Genomic DNA, 21,729 nt, shown 5'->3' with positions numbered 1-21,729 from the left:
TAAGGATATGTTTGTTTCAGAGACTTGAGTATTTTACAGAATGGCTTTGCTCCTGTAAACAGAAATAGCCGTATGTCTTATCAAAACGGAATGTCTTGCCTTGATACAGTTCCTGTCACCTTCCTGTTATGTTGATTAACCTAGAAATGAAAGCAGTTTTGTTAACTTGTGTTTTATTGTTGGTTTTTTTTTCTTTTTTACAAATGCTTGTTGCTATGTTGGGATGGAATTCCTGATCCTTATCAATAGCAGAAAAAAAATACAGGAGAATTTTCCTTTTCTTGCACGTACTGATAAAAGGGAAACAGCGTGCTGGGTAAGAGTGGAACCGAGCGGCATTACTTTGGATTGAGGAAAGGATGTGTTCTGGGGGAGAAAAAAAAAAAAAAAAGAGCTGCTGCTTTTTCTTCTACCTTTTTTTTTTTCTTTCATAGTTTTATATGACTTTATTCATCATGTTAAATAAGGAAAAATGCGAAACCCAACAAGTGTCTTCTCTTAAGCAGAAGTCTCGAGTTGAATCAGTGAAGACATATCTAAAAATAGAAGCAACTTCTTTATTTCAGGGTTACAAAAAGATATGTGACTAAATGCTCTAATTTTTATATAAACAGAAGTTTCTGATTGACTCTAGGAAGTTGCCAACGCAGTTTTTCTTCTGTTGCTTATGAGAAGGAACTCAACAGATGAGATTTCAGTGGATCTTCCAGGCAAACACTTCTTTGCATTTGTAATGAAATAAATGATTTAAGCCTTATATTGAAATGTCATTTCAAGCTATACAGCCTTTTCCCTACTTTTGAATTTGGAAGCATCTTGCTCCTAAGTGTCAGCAAAATTTTCTAGCATTTCTGCCCTGTTGTTGTACACAGCCCTGGCTTGCCGATGTTCTGTAAGGAGAAACTTGAAGTACAGTTCGTGATATTTTAATCATGAAATATTGATAATAAAGGCTTGCAAATGTACTTAGTAGTTAACTTTGGCAGACTATTTTTTTTCTTCTTTCATGACCCATATATTTGCTGCTACGTTTACAAAAGGGGCATGTGGCTTCAGTCCGTAGTTTTCCCACCTGTGTATCTCAGAGTTTTCAAAATAAAACTTAGGTTTTAGAGTTTAAGACATAAAAAAAAATAATAGACAAATCTCTGGAAAGTGCTGACAAGCTGCTGTCAGAAAGCTGTGCTCTGTAAGGTCCAAGGGAAGAAGATGCATGCAGGCTTTCTGAAAGTCTCATGGACCAGATCTTCTTGGAAGTCCTCCAGATCTGGCCCTCAGAGTTCGCGCATTTCCACTCATGGTTAGCCCAAACAGCAAAGACCATACAGGATAAGTGGAAATAGCTTGAATTAAGCTTTGCAGGTACAGGGAGGTCATTTGCATGTATGTGACTTGATCAGCTTGGCTTTAATGAGCAAAGCTAATCAGAGCCATGATTAATACAAGGAGTGCAAGCAGGGACAATCAATGGGTGATAATCCTGGAATATGTATTTCTGCCAGTGAATTAAAATGAAGGAGTTTAAGTTTTCCTTAAATAAAATAATATGGTTTCTCCTAACAACTCTATGTTAAAATACACCCACTTGCCAAGCAGTCTGGTGGGATTAACCGTGTACAGGAGCATGGTGATGTCCCTTCCCCCTGGTGGGAGAGCCCTGCGATGCCATCAAGTGATAAGCCTGGGACATCTTCTGCCTGTAATCTTCTGCAGTAGTTACACCTCACAAGAGAGAGATGCTGCAAGGGGACAGAGGAATTAACACTGTGCTACTCCCTTCCTGATGAGGTGGGGTTGGCAGCTACTAAGGGTCTCCCGTGCTCATCAGATCTTGTTTCTCAGAACTAGCACCGACCAGAAACTCTAAGAAGAAGCTATCTTCAAATATGCACATCCTGATATTCGCACGAGTTGCTGGATTTTACGTAGTACCAGAGTTGTCAGTGTGTCAGTTATTTGGGGCGAATAACTGAAAGTCCTGCACAGGGAAAATAATCTTTTGCACATTTTCCTTTTTGACAATGGTAAACATTGTACAGGGTGGGGCAGTAATCAGTTCTGTTATTTTTATATCACAAATAAAGATCTTGTATCTTCTGTTTGCCTAAGACAAATTGCTTTATCAAAACAGAGGTACTTGTCAGAAAATGAGAAAGATATCTATAGTCAGAGAAGGAAAATGCCCTTTCTAAAGATCCTTTAGACTCACCTTCAGTCTCCTGTAAATATCAGGGTAACTGCCATGTTTTTCATCCAATTTCCAGTATCAGAAGGAATCAAAATATTTTACGGACTACCATCCTTCCCCCACCTTCTTTTCCTTTGGGGTGTTCACTCAGTTAAAAAAGCGATACAGTCTTAATGCAGTGACAGACCAGAAAGCCCCTCGGATGCTCCCACTAGTGATACTACGTACATAGGTGAAAAAAACATCAGTTTTTCAAGACAATTAAAAAGCAGTCCTCCCATGAAGATTGCCATTTTGCACTGATTTTCAGATAACCCCTCCTGCCCTCGCTGCAGAACTTTGCATTTGCCTTTGTGTGTGGTTCTCATTTGAATTCTTATTCAATATCTACTTTCCTAATTACGTGCCCCACGCAGACATGTGGCAAGTTTTGGGCAAGCAAAGAAAATTTTAGGAGAGGATGGACTGTCCAGTGGTTAAACCACTATGCCAAGCCACGAGAGATTTCTCTCATAGACATACATACATGTATGTATGTCTATATATGTAATATATATGTTTTTTAATAGATACATGATACATTAATTAGTTGCCACAATATTACTACCAGCATTTGAGCTAATTTGTTGAAGGTGGAATTTGAAGACTCCTGCATTTGCCCAGGCACACAGAAACCATGTATTTATAGAATATTTATAAAATATATTTATAGAAATATTGGGCAGAAGAATGTGACTTTTCCTTAAATGCTCATTTTCAAGGATTTTACTGTATGCAGTGTAACTTACCTCCCTTTCATTCATTACCCAACATCTCTTGCAACATTGCAGGAATATTGGGTGTAGAATAGCTTGAGAATCATGCCAGTTGTCCTGTTGGACATGGCCAGAAATGCACTTACCAGAGGTGTCCCTGAGCTTTAAGGAGAAAAACTGCGTACCAAAGTCTCACTGGGGTGTGGATATGCACTTGTTTTTAATATGAAAGGTAGCAGCTCTTCAGGAAACAGAGCTTACAACACACAGCTGAAACTACCGAGGAACTGTAAACAAGCTGAGCTGCTAAATCTAGTCTTTGCAAGGGCACCTGCAAACCCTCTTCAAACATGATTTGCAAATCAGAGCCTCCAGCATGCGGTCACTGTATCAGTGTGCTGCATGGAAACACTGGGTCTTACTCCTCTTACTGTGATATTAGGCAAGATCTGTTCGTGCTGGGTTGTTGCAGGCCATCAGAGCCATCCCCCAGTCTTTTCATCCTTTTCCTGTTCCAGTTGCAGGAGAAACTCATTGCTGCTTGTATGAAGCTTGTAACTCACCAGGTTAAGAAAGGGAAAGAGACTCCTGAAGGAGCGTTAAACCAGCCAAGGCAGGTGTAACCAGCAGGTAGACTGCTTCTGCCACGCTGAAGCCCTCTTTCACTTCAGCTATTTGGTGATTTGTGCCAATCTTTATCTCAGTGGTGCTCTCTCTCTCCTACCTGTGTGTCCTTTAGCCCTGGCTAGCAAAAGGGATCGAAGTGGTAGTTGATGCTGCCGCTTTCTCCTTTCCTCCACCCTAAGCATTTCTGCTTCTTGGGCATGAGCATGCAGGCAAAAGAAGGTCAACACAAAGATGCTAAGATGCAAAAACTCCACAGCCATCTCCCTGCCCCAAAAGTCCAAGCTGTCTGGGACCCCCCAGTTGCTGATGAGGCTGAATGTCACCACAGGCATGTGAACAGCGAGTCCTGGTTTGTAAGGCCACCTCCAAAACGTGTTTGGAGGCCTCTTTGTCTTGGAACCAGAAAATCCTACTGCTCAGGTGGCATTCCTGGCACCCATCCATCCTCCATGCACCAAACCTCCTCGGGGTGTCCATGCAGGGAGCTGCTTGGCAGAGCTTGGCTTTCATCCATGGCCTGTGAGAGCACAGAGGGCCTTGCTGGGATGCCTGAGGAGCATCACGAGGGTAGCACGGGGCTCTCAGCTCCAAGCTTTGCTGGCTCAATGGCTTGGTTTCTGAATTCCTGTCACCATCTACACACACACACACCATCACTGTGGTTGTGGTGGTTTCTCGTGCTGCCAAACTGTTTAGCACTGCAGTTGCCCCCATGCCTTCCGAGTGCTGTGTCTGAAGAGCAATTAATGTTTGCTTCAAATTCGTCTTTTAGGTAACACTCCAGAGCTCATGTTTTGTGCCCTTTTCTAAGAGCAGTTGTTTAGGGGCTCTTTTGAGTCTTCTGGCATTTGAAAACCCACCCGATGACTTTGTCTTGTTATTTTTTGGTGGCACAGTGGCACAGAAAATTTTGGTGGCACGGTGGCACAGAAAATGGAGCAGCCAAGAGCGAAGGCAGAGAAGAGAAATTGTTCAGCTTGCTTGAGGGTCTGCTCTGCCCATTTTCCAGGAGCAAAGGCTACTCTTCTATGACACCCATTTGTAGCAACACAGGTAGCATCTCTGTGAGAAAACTCACACCACCTAGTACGTGTCTGGCACTTCACTCTTGGTACTTGCCTTTGAGTGGAGGATCTTCCATCTCTCTGCGTGCTCCCTCAAAGGTCTTCCACCCTAAGCAGTCAGGGAAAATAAGGCCTAGTTTTCTTTTTCATATCATGTACCTTTTGTATGATCGCTAACTTAATTATTACCCCAATGTTTTAGGTGCTCACAATGTTTGCCACTCTTGCTGCCAAAACCTGGCTACCCGTGGACTTCAGAACAGGGGAGATGTATCTTCAGACTGGTTCCTTTTGAGAGCATGTCCACATCTCTTCATCCTTGTCTCAGCTGAGCTTCCAAGAGGTGTCAATGCCAACCACTGGGACAGGAAGGAGTTTGACCAACAAGATGAAAAGAATGCAAAAATCTTGGTTTTGCTTATTTGAGATAAGCAAAGCTGGTGCTGGGAGCATGAAGGAATCAAAAGTCTGTCTTTGTGGGGCTTGGGCTGAAGCAAAAGACCAGCAGTAATTGGTGTCGTAATTACTAGCTGGCAGAGAGGTGCAGAAATGTTTCCCCCTTCCCATTTTTTTGCCCTCTTTTTTGTTACAGAAGGGGGCAATATATCCCAAATATAAACTCTAATTCTAGTGTTCTTAGCCACCATCTAAAACCATTACTGAGATCAGATTTGTCAGGAAAAAGGGTGGCATTATATACATCCTTTTTCCAAAAATTGAGATACATCAGGTAAGAGTCTCTTGGATTCACGATCTTCATATTAGGGCTTTTGTCAAAAGCCTGGCCTCAGCTACCTCCCGTGATTGATTTCTGTCCTAATGCCTCCATCAAAACAAACAAAAAACACAAAACACAATCCAACATTTTTATTTATTTATTTTTATTTTATTTTATTTTTTGTCATCCTGCAGCTTCAGCTTAGTTCTGGCTTTCATCCTTCACCTGTAGAAGGGTGGTGAGCACCCCGATGCAGAGCCTGCTCTGAACACAGCTGTGGTGAGACTGGAAACGAAACCCCATGGTTTGGGCATTTTCTCTCCAGATTCTGTGCTGAGGTTTTGTTTTCTTTTTTTTTTTTTTTTTTTTTTTTGGCACATATGGGAGAAACACAGCAAGTTCCTCCTGGGGGAGGCAAACTTCCCCTCCAGACGGGGAACTAATAACTGCTTTAAGGAGTTTCTGAGCTGCAGCGTGCTGTGGTTTCAGTGCTGAATTTTGGGCCACTGACCACAGGCTTGGAAGATGCATGTGAGATGCTGCAAGAAGTGGGATTTCTAAGCTGAACGCCCTTGGAAATATTAAGAGCGTTGGCAGCAGAGCAGCATGTGGGAGCAAGTGAACAGAAACTGCTAGGGTAGGAGTCCAAGGAGTGAGGAAATGGCAGGAGATAAGAAAAAATGCAGAAAATGTGCAAAGGGAAAATGAGAGAATAAAGGGAAACATGGAAAAAAAAAAAAAGAGGAAGAGATACAGGAATATGGCTTTTAAAGAAGCTGAGTGATGAAAATTAAAAGCAAGTTCACAGCAAAGCAAAAAGTCTAGGAAGTTAGATTTTCCAACATTGAAAACCATTTAAAATCAAAGCGTAGTGATAAAGTATAGAAGAGGGTATATATGCAAGCCTGCCTGCATGCACACAACATTTTGTTCAGTCATGCAGGTGTTGGTGTGCAGGTTCCCTTCTGGATATAAAGCAAAACTAATCACTCTTTTCTGAAACCCTTGGCAAAAAGCCCAAAGAGGAGAACTTGTTCTGGAGAGCATCTGTAAACATTTTCCCCCTGCCCTTGCAGCAGTTAGCAGCAGAAGACAGGTCCTTGAAATGCTTGTGGTAGAATTGCGGCGCCTCTGCTCCCGGCACGAGTGCTTTATCTTTGCCACGACACCTTCCCCAGGCACACATCCTCCCCTTGCCTGCACCACAGGAAGGGGAGGATGGGTTGGGAAGCCCATTTTGCTGCAGTGCCAAAGCCATCAGAAAGTGACTTTGAGGCTGTGAGTCTGACAAATAGATGAGAAGGTCACGTAGCTATGAGACAGCTTCTCAAAAATGAGATCCAGATGCTCAAAAATCATGGCTATGTTTCCTCCCGTCTTTGCAAAAGCAACTGTCATAATAATTATAATTAAAGTATTTTTTCCTTCTGTTTCTCTATGCTTTTTACTTCTGCAAGCCTCTGAGCCACCAAAATCACGTTCTCACTCTTTTCTCCCAATCACAAAGCTGAGATATTTCCTGAAAGAAACACATAACAGCTTGCAAACCGGCTGAGTCAGGGTCTAGCTGAAACTCTGATTTTCACAGGAGTGAAAACAAAATCCTGAGAGCCAGTATTGTTCAAACAGCATCTGAGAATGCTACTTAAGAACCTCTTTCCTTCTGGAAATGGATTTATCAGCTCATAGGGTTGCTGTTAATCACTATTTGAGACATGGGAATCCAGTATTTTTCTGTGAGAGCCTGAGGAGTGTTGCTGCCTTCTCTCCACTTCATCCAGATCCATGGAAAGCTGCGGCCCTGGCTGCTCTTTTTTGCATTAATAATGGCCAGACTTTTCAAACCTCTTCTTCTTTCCCCCCCACCAAGTCAAACCTAAGATTAGCTCATGTACTGTTATTAATATTTCACTAGAACTCCCCATTGCAACAAATGGATAATTCTGCTCAATAATTCATGCTTGGGTGTAGCCTATTAAATTTGTATTGGGGTGTACACTTTCATGTTACTTATTTATTATTGCTTTCATTTTACTGGAGGTTTTTTTTCTATGCTATTTCAATTTTCACTCGCTTAAATGCCTCTCCTTCAAAGTTCAGACTGCTTGCAGGAAATTAAATCTCATTCCTTATGCCTTGTAAGTAAGGCTGAGCTCTTCCTGGAAGCGTCTTGGACTTGGCCATAAGAAAAACCTTCAGGCACAAATGATTTGATGGAGCTAATGATGGTGGGGCAAATGATTTTGGAACTTGGGTGCCAAGACTGGCAGCCAAAAGTTCACCCACAACCTCAGAGCTATCTGGTTTTTGCTTTACGGAGACGTTTGGTTACTTCTGTTGAGGGAGCATCCTGCTCCAAGATCCGTGATTGATAATTGCACAATCTGCTCCTCTGCCAACGGGCACTGTTCTCTTCTAGGTCTTGCACATGTGTTTTGGGGAGAGTAAATCTTTCTATGCTGGTTGTACCCTCTCTTTAGGAGTGATCTTTTGCATTGCTTTGTGGAAACCATCTCCTCACAACACCTTTGCTCTGTGTGGCTCATCTGGATTACCAAATAGGACAACGGGTCAGCGAAACCAAAGTGAAGATTTCCTTACAAGACTCAAAGCCAGGTTTTTAGTTAGGAGTTTGGAAACTGGGAGCTACACAAGCAGGTAAGATCATAAAAAAAAGGCTCCCAGCCAAGGTTTAATAGGATGTTATCATCATGGTCATGCTCTAGGGGAAAGGGTAAGATTTGGAGACACTGCTTCTTGGAAAGACCCCACCAAAAACACTCTTCTCAATATGAGATAATTTTGTTTTACGTGCCTGTATCTCCGTATGTGGCAGTGTACAAGCCCAGCTGAAGCTCCATGCAGCACAGCACCGCTGTGACTTGGCTGTTAAAAGAGGTCCATGGGCATAGATGGGTCCTGGCATCTCTTGGTACACCTGGCACCTCTTGATCCTGGTGTTGGGGATCCTGTATGTCAGGGAATGAGAGCATGGTGGCATGTTCCAGCTGGAGAATCACTACTTCCCACAGGAATAGATTGAGACAAAGAGTGAGACGCTCTTGTTGCACCAACAGGTATTTCGTGGTATCATGATATACCCCTCAAAAAGACTTCCAGTATCTGTATTGTGACAGGTTCAAGGGGATCAACCATCACAGCTTTGCATTCTCAGGGCTTTTTCTGGCAGATGTAATGCAAGGTGAAAGCAGCATGAAAGGCATTATTTTTATATACATTCTGCAAAGTCTCTCCTGCAGAGATCACACGTGGCATTTCAAGACACATCGCTAACATGGGCAGTCCCAGCAGCAGAGCAGCCTGCCCAAACAGATGTTACAGGTCGAATTACCAGCCCCTACCCGAGTGCTTGCCATCCGAGTAATGACTCCTGCTTCACCAGAACCCATTTACCTGTCAACAACGTTTAAGTTCATGGGTCCGCTTTCAGAAACGAGGCAGGAGTGTCAGTGCCGAAATTGCTAGTGGCTGCAGGAAGCGTCACCGACTTTAACAGGGACAAGAACAGGGTCACACTGAACAAATATGTCGCTCAGATTGCATCAAACTGCAGTGGGAATTAGATTGGGTCCTCCGTATTTTTATAAGAACAAGGTAATGCTCTAAATGAGTTCACTTATTAAATAATTTCCATTAATTTTGATTTGTCCTAGTTTTTCACAGACAACGAGGCTCCCCTCAAAGGGTTCATTTAAAATTGTGCTGTCATTGACACAAAGATATTTTGCAAGGTCCACAGGAAGCTTCCATGGACATCTTGGAAGATGTGTGCATCTGTCCACACGCCATGCCTTTCCTGGCCTGCGTATTTTCTTGGATGGACAACACGTACACAACCTGTGACTGTACCAGCTGTGGTACGCTCCATCCACCGTGATGGACAGCTAAACTCCACCACAACTTCTCCCTCACTCCCCCTCCTCAAAGGGGAAGGGGAAGGAAGGGTTGGAGCGAGTCCTGATGTGGTGCCAGCACTGCTCAGCCACAGACACAACGAAGGTGTTGTACCCATGCTGTTCTAGCTACAGATGCAGAGCACAGCACTGCATGGGCTGCTGCAGGGAAAGGTAATTCCATCCCAGCCAGACCCAGAACATCAGCAGAAGCAAGGAAGGTGTTACATTATGTGAATGTGTGATTTTCCAAAATACGTCTTTTGGAGAAATTCATTCAATGAAGCAGAAATGGTTTAAGGAAAGGCAAAGCCCTTGAGAGACTGCTGTGGGCAGTTACAAACACAAGATCCAAGATGCGGCTATGCCAGAAGAGGCTGCCATGGGAATATCATTTATTAATTCCCACCAGGAAACTGTTCTTCCTCAGTGAGTTATTAGACACAATGCTTGATAATTTATGGCGCTTACTTATGTAGACAATCTTAGCTGGTTCCTGATGTCTTTGCAACCCCTCCCTAACTCGTCTGCCTTTTGTGGAAGCACATTTCAAAGTAGCTTCGTTGGGAGTTTGGCCCTAAAACTGGAGCTGTAGGTCAAGTATATTATGTTTTTTAATGCAGGAAAGCCATGGGCATTTAACTCAGTATTGCAGTACATCCTATTGTGACACCAGCTTGTCCTGCTAACTGTAAGCGTGCCTTATTGCAAAATACAAGCTACTTATTTTGAAGAGTTATGATTTAAAACTCTTCCAGAAAATAAATACTCTTAATGATTGCCTGCAGCATTCTGCCCAGCATAAGAAATTACAATAGAGGGATCATTGGCATACATTGTCCTACAATCATATATTATCTGCAGTGCCACAAATGAACATCACATGGGTACAAGTGAACCAGCTGCAGGTAGGAGTTGATCATTGTGTTGTACCAGCTAAATGTAATTCAATGCTGTCCAATGAAATTGTTATTTGTATGACGTTTCACAGATATACAGGGCAGAAATCAAATAGGGTACTGTGCCAGGACTTCAGCTGGAGTTGTGTGTAAGGATTACTTCAGTTTTATAACATTTGGTGAGGCAGCATGATTGGGTATGCACAGAGACATTCCAGCAGGCCTTGAAATAAGGCAGAAAAAGGGAATGGAATACATGGTCTGCATGGTAAATGCATCAAAATCTCTTGTTTACACTTGCTTTTAAATCCCATCTCCACTGTACTTGTATTTCTAAGCTTGCTAAAGCATTGTTTTAGCACAGCTGGTGCATACTGGGGTACATGCTGGTAAGAATCAGTGCTGTGTACTGATCACACAGGACTGAGTTCAGTCTAAGGAGGACGAATATAAAGTTACATACATTAGAGTGGAAAATCTGAGTCTCTCACCTACCATTTATATAAACTATAACAACCCAAGAGAGGATGTTGCAAACATGTCTGATAAGGAAACATATACCCCTGGTTTTCCTGTGCAAGGTGTTAGATTTTAGGCATGCAGTATAACACCAAATAATGGCACAGAATTATCCATTTGGTGTCCTTTTCCCTGTCTCAGAAGAGATGTTGTAGCATTCAAGGGGATGCTGTGCAGAGAGCAACAGAAATAATAAAGGATTTTTTAAAAGCCTGCAAGGAGAAAGTTGCGGCAAACCTTTATCAGGCCGCTGTCAAACAGCCTAGTAAACATCGCAGAGAAGTTGTGGCTCTGTCTATCAAATAATGAAATACCATAGAGGAGATAGAGTAAGAGTGTCTCCTTGCCTAATAATAAAAAGCCAAAGAGACCTTGTATTAAACTGAAAACCAATTTAAATCACCATTCCTAATCTGCATAGTCACACCTTGAAGACCTTCCCACACTGAGTGTGATGTTAAAATACGATGTGTTATTGCAATTAGAACAGAAATGCTCAGGGACAGGCAAAAATCATGGTAAATCTACAAGTGATGTCTGCACAGAGTCACTGTAAGAATATCAAAGGGATAATTGGGCATTTCTTTTTCTGATGGAAGGAAGTCTTCTGTTGTCAAAAATGCCTCGAACACATTCCAGTGTAATTCTGAATATAGTGAACCTACGTGTGCTTGGATGGCATCTTAATTATGGGGATTTGTTCATGCAAAGTTTTTTCTGAAGTCCTCTGCATCAGTATGTAGCTGATGGTCCAGCTGGTCTGACGAATCACGAATGACAGTTTTTTCACGAAAGACACTCAGTTTGTTTCTTTTTTTTCAGCTGTATTATTTCAGAGGTAAAAGTCAGAACAGAAGTTATTTAAAAAGCTGAAGGTTGTCTTCTGGCCTGTGGAAAGAGGTGGGAATTTTGCTGTTAAGGCAAGAAATTTCTTAAAATCCCCACGGGGCTGCTGAATCACTTTTGTATATTGATGCTGTATTTTCAGTTCTCTCAAGGTTCTCTTAAACTCTGCGTCATCGGTGTTGAAAGGCAGCTGATGTTTGCATCCATTTTAAGCACTTTTTCCACTTGATCCTCAAGGTACCTGGGAAATGTGTCCTTGATGTTGGTGTCAGCTGTGTGGCTGCGTGAGTGCCTTGTCCTATTTGAGGCTCCCCTGTACAAGGAAAACTGTAGGGAGCCACCAGGATGGCCAGGGGGATGAAGAACACGAGGTATGAGGAGAGGAGAAGAAGATTTGTTCAGGCTGTGGAGGAGAAAGAAGTCTGAGAATGGCCTTCTTGCTGTCTACACCTGCCTAATTGGAGCTTATAGAGAAGATGGAGACTTTTATTTTTTCAGAGGTACACACTGGAAATAAAAGGTCACAAGTTGCAGCAAGGGAAATTCCAGCTGCATGCAAGGAAAAAAAAAGTTTTCACAGTCAGCGTAGTCAGAGGTTGGCAGGTGTTGATAGAGATGCTGAAGAATCTCTAACCATGGAGGCAGTGCCGCGAACGCCTCAACCTGACTTTACAGCCAGCCCTGCATTGGGTGCAGGGGTGGGGCTGCAGGCTTTGATATTCGGTGATCCTAAAACGCAGCTGGTTTTATCATGAAAGAGAGAAGGTGTAAAATCGTGTGTGTGTATGCGCGCACTTAGTGGGAGAGAAAGGAACTGAAGAGGGGGTGAAAGAAATTATGAGGAAGTGGCGCGTATCGGACCTATTGTATGAGTAATGAGGTGATGAGGAGGGGAGACCAGAGAATGCTAAATTTCCTTATAAAGACAAAATCTATTTCACTATGATGTTTTGTCACCAGTCACTTCCCTCACGGGGCTCAGTCTTGGGCTTGCAGTCCTGGGCTCAAGCGGTTGCTCTGCAGAAGATTTTCTAGTCACGCTGTTTCGACATACTCCTCTGCAATTTACCAACTCACATTCAATTTTACTTTTTTAAGAAGTTCTCCCCTTTCCGTCGGACTGACGAGCACTTGCTCCAGCAGTTGGGACCCACAGCTTGAGCCCGGGAGGTAAGATCCCAGCACCTGCTGTTTTTTACACCCCTCGTTGAGCGTACGAGCAGTTGAACTGCACAGGAAATTGTGGTCGCCATGAAAAAGAAGTGCATGTTCAGTGTAAGCGTAATTATTTTCCAATTATCTTGTGCAGAGCGTTTCTGCTGACCTTCGGGAAAGTATTTGGTGGATTTAATGGAGTAGAGAGGTCTATGGCTGGGCAGAGTGGCAGTCTTTGGACTTGCATTCGATGTCATTTGATTAATTTGGCGGGTTGTGAGATACTAATGAGCCGTTGTTTAGGTTGCAGAGTGGATCCTTGTAAAAGGGTGATTCTAATTCCAGCAGTGAAAAACACTGATTCTCAAATCTGATGTATTTTGGCCCGTAATGTGTGCACCACACTGTTAGGACATTCATTGTAGGCTTTTACAAATTTGCTCTCAGTAAATCAAATTGATTCATGATTTTGGGGCATGATTGTAGTAGGGGCTTCTGCTTAAAAAATCAGTAATATGGTGTGGTCCTAATATTTTATTTGCCTTTGAATATTTTGAGTGTTGAAATTGGTCTAACTTTCTTTGGGATTTTAGATCAGGCTTTAGATGAACTTTGACTTGCAAAAGTCTACAAAAATCTTAGGTAGTGCCATTGTGAACAGGAACATTTGGGCTTGTATTTTTGCTCTGTAAGAGCTGTAGACTTGTTGTTTTTGTCAGGTAGTAGTTTCCTCACTATGTGCATTTGGTTTGAACACTGTAAACTGACTCATAAGCCTGCAAGCAAGTTGACTTTTCAATCAAACAGAACCTAAGGTTTTCGTAGTGTTGGCAGTCATGTTGGCTGACTGACCCCTCACTGCTGCAGGTACCGAGTGAAGATGATCTCTGTCAAATGGTAGATGAGATGGTGCTGTCAGAGGTGCAGGTGGGTGCTCAGCAGATGGCTCTTCATCTTGATAAACACCCTGAAACCTCTTGTGTGGAGATGCACCAGCATGAACCACCTCCCTCCCCTCCCGCTCGTCAGACAGGAGGGGTTCGCCCTCTCAAGATGGCGCCAGAAGGGCTGCAGAGGTGCTGGCACCAGGGATGGGGCTCTTCTGGGTGAAGGGAAGACAAGAAAACCCCCTCTGTGGTGGGAAACTCCGCCACGAAGGGATGCTAGAGGCAGGAGGGACTGGGAAGTACCTACTGGTAGTGATGGGGATTTCTGCTTCAGTCCTGACTGTGAGGTCCAGATTTACTTAGCTCTGGAGATGAAGAAAGTGCTCACACAATAGGTCAAAACAAAACAAAACAAAACAAAACAAATCAAACCAATAGCAGGGATTCCATTACGTTAGGATTTTTGAATCTGCTTCCTCAGTTGAAATCAAGTAAGAGTTTGAACTGAATACCTGTATGGCTACCAAATGTTTGAGGTCCTATATACAATTAGTTGTATTTAAACAAGTGTAGTAGTGCTGCTTCTTCTTCCCTGCTCACAAAATCTACCTTGCATGCCATCATGTTTTATTATGCCACCGATTTTCTTAAAATCCTGTTCCCTTCTAATTACAGTTATAAGCAGCCTAACACTCAGCTGTGTGGCATGAGCAGAGTTATCTTGATAGCAATCCTACAGTAAAAATAATTACTATACTTTTTTAATGTATGAAAGAACTTCAGAAAGAAGTTGAGTAACAAGGAAGGGGAGAGGTCAGGAAATTATAAGGCATTCAGAAATGCAGCTGATTTTCATACTCTTATCCCTTTATGCAAAACATCAAACTCCAGTGAGATGTTGATACATAGCATAAAGTACTCCTCAAAAATAAAAATATTTATGAATGAAAAATGAAATGGCATTTAGCATCCTGAATCCAGCTGTGCTGTAGGGCTCTGTACTGGTCATTCTGTATATCTTTTCAGTCATCAAAGGGGAGAACTGCAGGACAGGAAATAAATTGCTCTAGAGCTTGCATTGGTTGAGCTCAGACCATTTCAAAGTTGCTCACTGTGATGAATTAACAACGAGCATTAATTACCAAGAAATGTAGGGTGAAACAGGCATAGGTGAGGCAAAGTGCAGAGGAGAGGATCATGGGCTCAGGGAAGCATGCCATAAAGCCAAATTTTTCTTCAGAGGGAATGGGCACAAGAGGATTCAGCCTTCTCCTGTTCCAATTACTGCTGTGGTTTCCCAGTGTAGACCCAGAGACCCTACAGTAAATCCGGGTGGAATCAGTCAAGTGCAAATGTATATTTATAATTTATATCTAAAAACAATATCTCCATCTCCTTTTTATGGCTGGACTGTGTTTTTAATATTTTCCATGCGTGTAGGAACCGTTTTCCTGCTAGTGATCTGGGAACACCATCCATGCTCTCCTTCTCTTGTATCAGATACTGGGTTTTTGCAGATTGGGGTCTGAGTCACAGGATGCTGTGACCAGGCTTTCTGCCATCGTTTTGCGGCATGATGACTACCTTACGGGAACAGGAAGAGAGGCTTTTATCTGTCTGCCACAGGGTTTTGTATCCTGTCTGCCACCCTGGTCGTGATGGGGCAGGTGTGGGGTAGCTCCTCGTACCAGCATCCAAAGCAGCCCCTGGAGATGCTCTCCTCTTCCGCCACCATAGTGAGCAAAAGTGGGACTGGGTGGGTCAGGGCCTCCTTTCCCAAATAGGAAATCTGCTGAAAGACTGAAACTGTCAGTTAGCGTGGCTAGGGTTGAAAACCAGCTTCAGTCAAAAAAAAATAAATCACCACAAGCTTTCAAAAATCAGAATTATTCCTATTTTTATGGGGATGTGTTTTCACTTAAAAGCTTGCTAGGTTTTGTTGGTAAAGGGACAGAGAAGACAAGTTACCCATCAAAAAATGTACAGTCGACTGGCTCAACATTTTTCCTTTTTCAAGAAAAATTCTGGAGGCTCTGATTGTGTAAACAATATGCACATATATACAATATACACATCTCCCTGGTAGGATATATCTGACACAAAAGGACAATATTTGTGGGTTCACAGCTCTACGTCCTGAGTGCCTTAATTTCCCTGAAGGACTAGCACTCCCTACTGCTGGGCAGTATATTGGGAAGGGTTCTCCATTCCTCTCTAAGTTCTGTGGATTTTCCCTTCCTAAGGCCTGCTGATTTGTATTTGATTTTGGATTCAGGCACTGCAGTGACAAATGAAGTCCTTTATAAAATGGAACATTATGAAAATTACGCATGGAACATGACCAAGTTGTCTTCTAAACAGTGGTAAATGTCTCCTCTCTGTGTTTCTTCAAATCCATAGTGAATTAAATTATGTGAACCTTAATAATCCCAGTGTCTGTATGTACATTGCGATTTTGCTGTTACAGACTCTTGGCTTTTAAAATGCTTTTGAGGCAAAGATTGTCATTTACTGTGAGCTTAATTGTGAATCTCTAACATGTATCAGGGAGGAACTATTTGCCACACCTTCAGAAAGACTCCTCTTTGTATTACATATGATGATTTAAACATCAAGATCCTACTTGGATTGAAGCCACTGTGAGATTTTGGATAAATTATCTATTGCTAATGGAACCAAGCATGTTTCTACCTTAGCATTTAAAATTTCATTTAGCATCGTTAAATAAGAAAAACCTGTTATCTATGTGTGTATCTGTAGCTATTTAAATAGGCAAATAGTCATACCACTAAGTGCATGAGTTGAAAAATGAACTTTTTCAACGAACATCATCACCTGTTCAAATATGTTGCAATTCTTCATGCATCTTCAATGATTTTCAAAGTTGTTATGTGAGAAATGCATCTAATTGATAAGTGCCTCAAAACCTGATGGTATTTGCTAATGCTATCAGTCATGGTGAGTAGCTGGATAGCTGAGTAACTAAACAGTGAGGAAAAAGGCATAGAGACGTGTGGATTCTGTTTGTTATCATACATCACTAGCAGAAAAAAAAAAACCTATCAGAAGTGTTGATGCAATCTGGCTGGAAGCTATGACACCGATCTAGACTAAAAGACCTTGATGGGACTGTGTGCTTGTCTAAGTTTGTTGGATTCCCTGGAGCCATCACGACAAATTATCACTACTCCAAAGTGGCAGTAATTCTGACAAAATTCAGTGTTAATGCTGCTATCCTACTTGGCTGTGGGTGCATTATGGATCAGAATTATTATTTAATCAGAACTGTAACAACAGCAATAGGTACTAACAAATGTATGAGGAGCATGCATGAGAATAGCACATGTGCCAAGAACATGAAGTTTCATGGGGAGATAAACTATTCTGGGTTATGGAAAGCAATATGTTTTGCTGAATGCCAACAAGATGGTTTTGCCTCAATTATTTTAGTTAAAGTTGTTTTTTGTTTTGGTCAATGAGCACAAGATGAAACTTTGAAATTGAGGAAGTTCTAGGCAACGCTGCTGTGCTTATAGCATCGATTCTTCTTTCAACATGAGATCCACTGAAGAATTTCTCTTTTTCTTGCTCCTTTGTGAGACCAAAATTGCCACCACTTGTCTCCAGCCATACAACACTTAAAAGAGCCTTATTCATAAATCTTCTCCTCTTGTCTTGTCCTTAGTCCTTCCATACTGTAGAAAATATACTGATTGAGACATAATTTGAAGAGAAATGCACGAAAAAGGGGTGGTAGCTGTGTCAGGGCACATATGGACTTGGGGGGGGAGGAGGGAGGACCTTACAAGAGAAAGGTAGAAGGAAATATTTCTGGAATGGAATATCCTATTGGGGATATTTCCATGAGCACACAGGAATGAGGAGGGTCCCAAGAAGAATGGGATAAAAAACAAATTTTCTGGCACTTCAGATGTATCTCAAGAGTTTCTGGACAGTTTTAGGGGCACCTCTCGTATTTCTGCCTGCTGGTGCCATTGTCTCAGGTAGGCTCTGCATCAGGAGAGGGATGCTGCTCCTGTCTGTCTGATACCAGCTGGAAGAAAAAGAGCTGGAGAAGTACTCCACAACCCTTGCGGAAAGCTAGACATTTGGAAACTGAAATTGTGGATGAGAGAAGAAACAGAAAAGAGAAGGAGCTGGAGCTGTGAACTCTAATAAAGCAAATGACACAATTTTGTGTGCAGGGACTTTTTTTAGGGGGGGAAGGGGCACAGTCTTGTGCTTCCCCATGCAATTCTAACAGCTGTATTTTGCAAGACTGAAATGCTTGGTGTTACATCACTTTCAGAAAAAAAAATAAACAAGTTTGAAGAGAAGAAAGCAGAAGAATTGGGGAAATTCTGTGACAGGGAACACACGTGCAATCCATTATCTGGTCACTCTCTGACAGCTTAGAGGGGTGATCATGTTATTAGCAAAGTGCTAGTGCATTAACGAATTAAAACCCTAATGCTATGAAATTAGTAGATATTAGTCATTTATTCAACTTTATCAACACCAGATTCACGGTTATATCGATCCTGATCACTTAATATCTGTTTGTAGAATGTAATGCTGCCTCATGAAATTTGTTTTTTTTTGCTTTGGGGGAAAGTGAGACTTTAAGTGTATCTATCAAGTGCAGTTTTACGTCTTCAAGGTTTTCATTTTCTTGCCTATAATAAAGCTTAAACAGCAGAGAAATGGAGGGAAATATGAAACAAGGTAACCATTTAATATAAGTCATGGAAACCTTTAGGTTTTAATGGCTTTGCCATTTATTATTTAGATTGCATCGTGAATGCACGCTTTGCTAAGTAATACATAACAAGGCCACTTCGCAGGCCCTGGACTCAAAATCGAAAGAGATGAAGGTTCATCAATAGTGCTGTGTTTCAATTTAACAGTAATGTTAGGGTTTTAGTTCGTCCTTTACATTCCTGACAGAAAATAGTTTGTTATCAGATCTCCTAAAACAGTTTGATAGTAGGTCCTTCTGTAAGGTCAAATAAAAGGAGGCTTATGGCATGGTTTTGTCTGGATATGACAGCAGGAGAAATAATGTTTCGTAGAGGGTGTTTTAATATCTATTTTTTACAGTTCTCAGCAGCTCACATGAGACCATTTTGTCTTTTTTACGTAAACCTGTAACTCAACAGTCTTCTGTTGAGCAAGGAGTGTATTTGCACAACAGCTTTTTTGCTTTTGCAATAGTGGGCTTATTGCTGTTTGGCAAACAAGAGTGAAGTGTCATGTCCAGGCAATGCATGTTTCAGGTGTTCTGGTAAAGATCTGAAGCTCACTTTGTCTCAAGGAGTATTGTTCTTCTGAATTTTTATCACCTTCCATTTCTTTCTTGTTGGCAGTTTCACTGTCAGCATCCTGCCTCCACATCCAAGCATATGCTGACTTTCATCTTGTTCTCTCTGATGGACTTCAGTGCTTTCACTGATCTTCAGCCATGCCAAACTCAAGATCCTTCCTCCCAGCTGCTGATGACCTTCAAAGTCTCGTTTGTGCTGATAGCTAAGCTGTTGTTTGCATTTGTTCCTTCTTAAATTCCCTTCCCTCTTGCTATCCCTCCCTCCTGCCCAGCTTTTCTCTCTGCTCCTTGTCATTCATCTCTGTGCTCAATGTCATTGCTCCTGTATCATTCTCTGTATTTTTTTCCCTTCATCTGTCTCGTCGTGCTGATTTTGCGAATGTTTTGTAGCAGAAATGTGTACTTACAATGCCTTGTGGACTATCAGTAACTGGATCGTTCCTAGAGCTGTTAGATAATTCTCTTGATGGGGTGCCCAAGGTATTTCAGGACAATGAGGTGCTAGAAGTGTTTGACCTCTAGAAGCAAAGTATTCTGGTCTTGGCTGATAAAATCAAAAGGAAGATATAGGGCCTGACCTTCCATACCGTTATCCAGAAGCATTTTGCATTTCTATGTGTCTAAATATAGTTTACTCTTAATGATCAGAGCAAAGTAGGCAGTTTATATACTGAAAAGAAGCTTTTTAAAAATGTACTTGCTCATTTGCTGTCTGCTCCTGTCTGTTTCATTGGACTTTTATAGCTGCCTCACTCTAGATTTTCCTATGTTCTGTTTTACTGCTTAAACAATTTCAGAAATGATAATGACTTTTAATAGCGTATAACACAGTTGTGTTTTGGAGCAGGCCATCACTGTACCTCCATCACTCAAGTACAACCAATCCTTGGGTGATGTAGGACCAGTTCTCACCCTGAGTTCAGTGTTCCCTGCTATGTGTGGCCACCTTTACAAAAGAATGGGCAATACTGACCTAAATAAAGATATCAGAAGGGTTCACTGCAGCAAAAAAAATCATCCTGTTATGTATTATTAGTATAAGCTCACATAAAAGATATGTACTATTAATAGGATTCTGTATTTAACTGGTTGGGTGCAATCAAGAAAAGACCAGCTTAGGTTGGTGATAAGTTGTGCTAGAGGCTATAAAACTCTTTGCAAAAGCAGTAGGCAATGTCCTGTTGTGTTTCTTCCCTGTTATGCTCTAGAGTCTTTAGTGCTATTAAAAGTTGTGTTGCAAATTGTATTGCTTGATAAAATGACTGGAGAGGAATGGGTGATCTTGCAGTGGAATATGGATTTTCACGCTGTGATATGTGTGGTGCAATATTTTCATGTGTCCAGAAGCTTCTTAGGTAGTCTACATGCTGCAAAAACATGAAGAAAAAAGAGTAGTAGTGAGGAATTGTGCGGAAAATAGATGAGCATAACGGAGGAAGACTATGGATCTCATGGTGCCAACATAACCCACGTTGTTAGTGGATCACAGGGAGTTTTACAGACAATCCTTGAAAGCATCACTGGAATTACTTAGTACTTCAATACCAAACATCAGCCCCGTTGTGCTGAAAACTGCATAGACATTCATGGGCCCTGAGAGTGGGTGATTTATGAATTATGCTGTATTCCTTTACTTACACAACCTGGAGGTAGTAGCTGAACAGATGTTTCTCTGGAAGCTGTTTCTAGGCCTTACCCCAAAATCACAGTGATGAGGCAGCTAACGCATGACACCACTGGGACAGAGCAGACAAAAAGCCAAGAACAGGAGATTGCCTTTGGGCAATTTCAAACCCATTTCCATAGTGATGCTCACTAATCAAGAATCAATGCATGAGTTCAGGAGAGCATTAAATGTGAAGCCCAGATACACTGTGCACAACTGTGTGTTTATAGAGGGCTGTAGAAAATCTGCCATTTTTTAATTCTTCCCTGAATATGCTTATATAAAGTTTGGAATCCAAGTATCCAGAATGCAATGGTGCTTTTATTCTGGGAATGTGCTATTTCTGAATTTCTTTTCCAATTTTTTTTTAAACCCTGGAACTGCAGCCACCGCTTTCCAAGAACAACTCAGGTTTCCATTCTATTTTATTTAAACACTTGTTTGCTTAATTAATACTTAAAAAGACATAGGACACTAAAGTCATTTTCACAAACACAGAATAATAAACAGCTTTTCTTCTGAATAGTTTCCTCCATGAGGAGATATGAGGGACAGCAGGTGAAGTAAAAAGCAAAGAGGTAATTATAAAGTGCATCTTATGGCAGCGTGTTGGATGATGTAACAAGCAGAAGTAAATTTTCCATTTCTAGGCACCATTTTTAATAATCAAAATAAATCTGAGTTAACCCTTCCTCATGGCTTTGATGAAAGGCAGGAAAACTTCTTTCAGCCATCCGTCCCTAATATGCTACCTAGTCTTAGGCACATCTTCAGTGGGCAAGTCCCTAACCTCTTCCCACAGCCAGAAGGAGGGACATCCATCTGGGAAGCCTTGTGCTGCCAGGGCTGCTGAAGAAGCACCCTGAGCTATGACGAGTTGTGTCTAAAGGGGGAAATACAACAAAACAGCATCATTTTGTTTGCTTTTCTCCATAAGAAATGAAAGTGAGGGGTAGGATTTAATTCCAGTGAAGTTAGTATAAATAAAGCTGGTGGGATTTTGAGTAGGATTTGGCAAAACAACAGGAGTGACATGGATTTATGCCTCAGGTACCCAAGATTTTAACCCATCACTTGGTTTTGGGATGCAGAGAGGAACTGGGCTTTCCGTTATGGAGAATCACTATGACAATTTGTATCCATGCTGTTAACTCCAAAAAATTAAATC

At 41.8% G+C, this 21,729-nt stretch overlaps 1 protein-coding gene across 2 annotated transcripts in view; it reads left to right on the top strand.

Annotated features, from left to right (window-relative positions):
• Window positions 1-21,729, top strand: part of LCP1 (lymphocyte cytosolic protein 1) — a 45,264-nt gene that overhangs the window by 3,680 nt on the left and 19,855 nt on the right. Inside the window, exon 1 of one of the 2 annotated variants that reach the window (XM_005024805.6) lies at window positions 12,461-12,700. The exons of the other annotated variant lie outside the window; for it this stretch is intronic. The gene's annotated coding sequence lies outside the window, so the exon portion shown is untranslated. Of the gene's footprint in view, window positions 1-12,460; window positions 12,701-21,729 lie in introns of those variants that run through there. 2 annotated transcript variants of the gene reach the window in all.

This window comes from Anas platyrhynchos, chromosome 1, assembly GCF_047663525.1.
Source record: "Anas platyrhynchos isolate ZD024472 breed Pekin duck chromosome 1, IASCAAS_PekinDuck_T2T, whole genome shotgun sequence".
Lineage (NCBI taxonomy): Eukaryota > Metazoa > Chordata > Aves > Anseriformes > Anatidae > Anas > Anas platyrhynchos.
The sequence above is the reverse complement of the archived record's forward strand: the minus strand, read 5'-3'. Positions and strand labels throughout refer to the sequence as shown.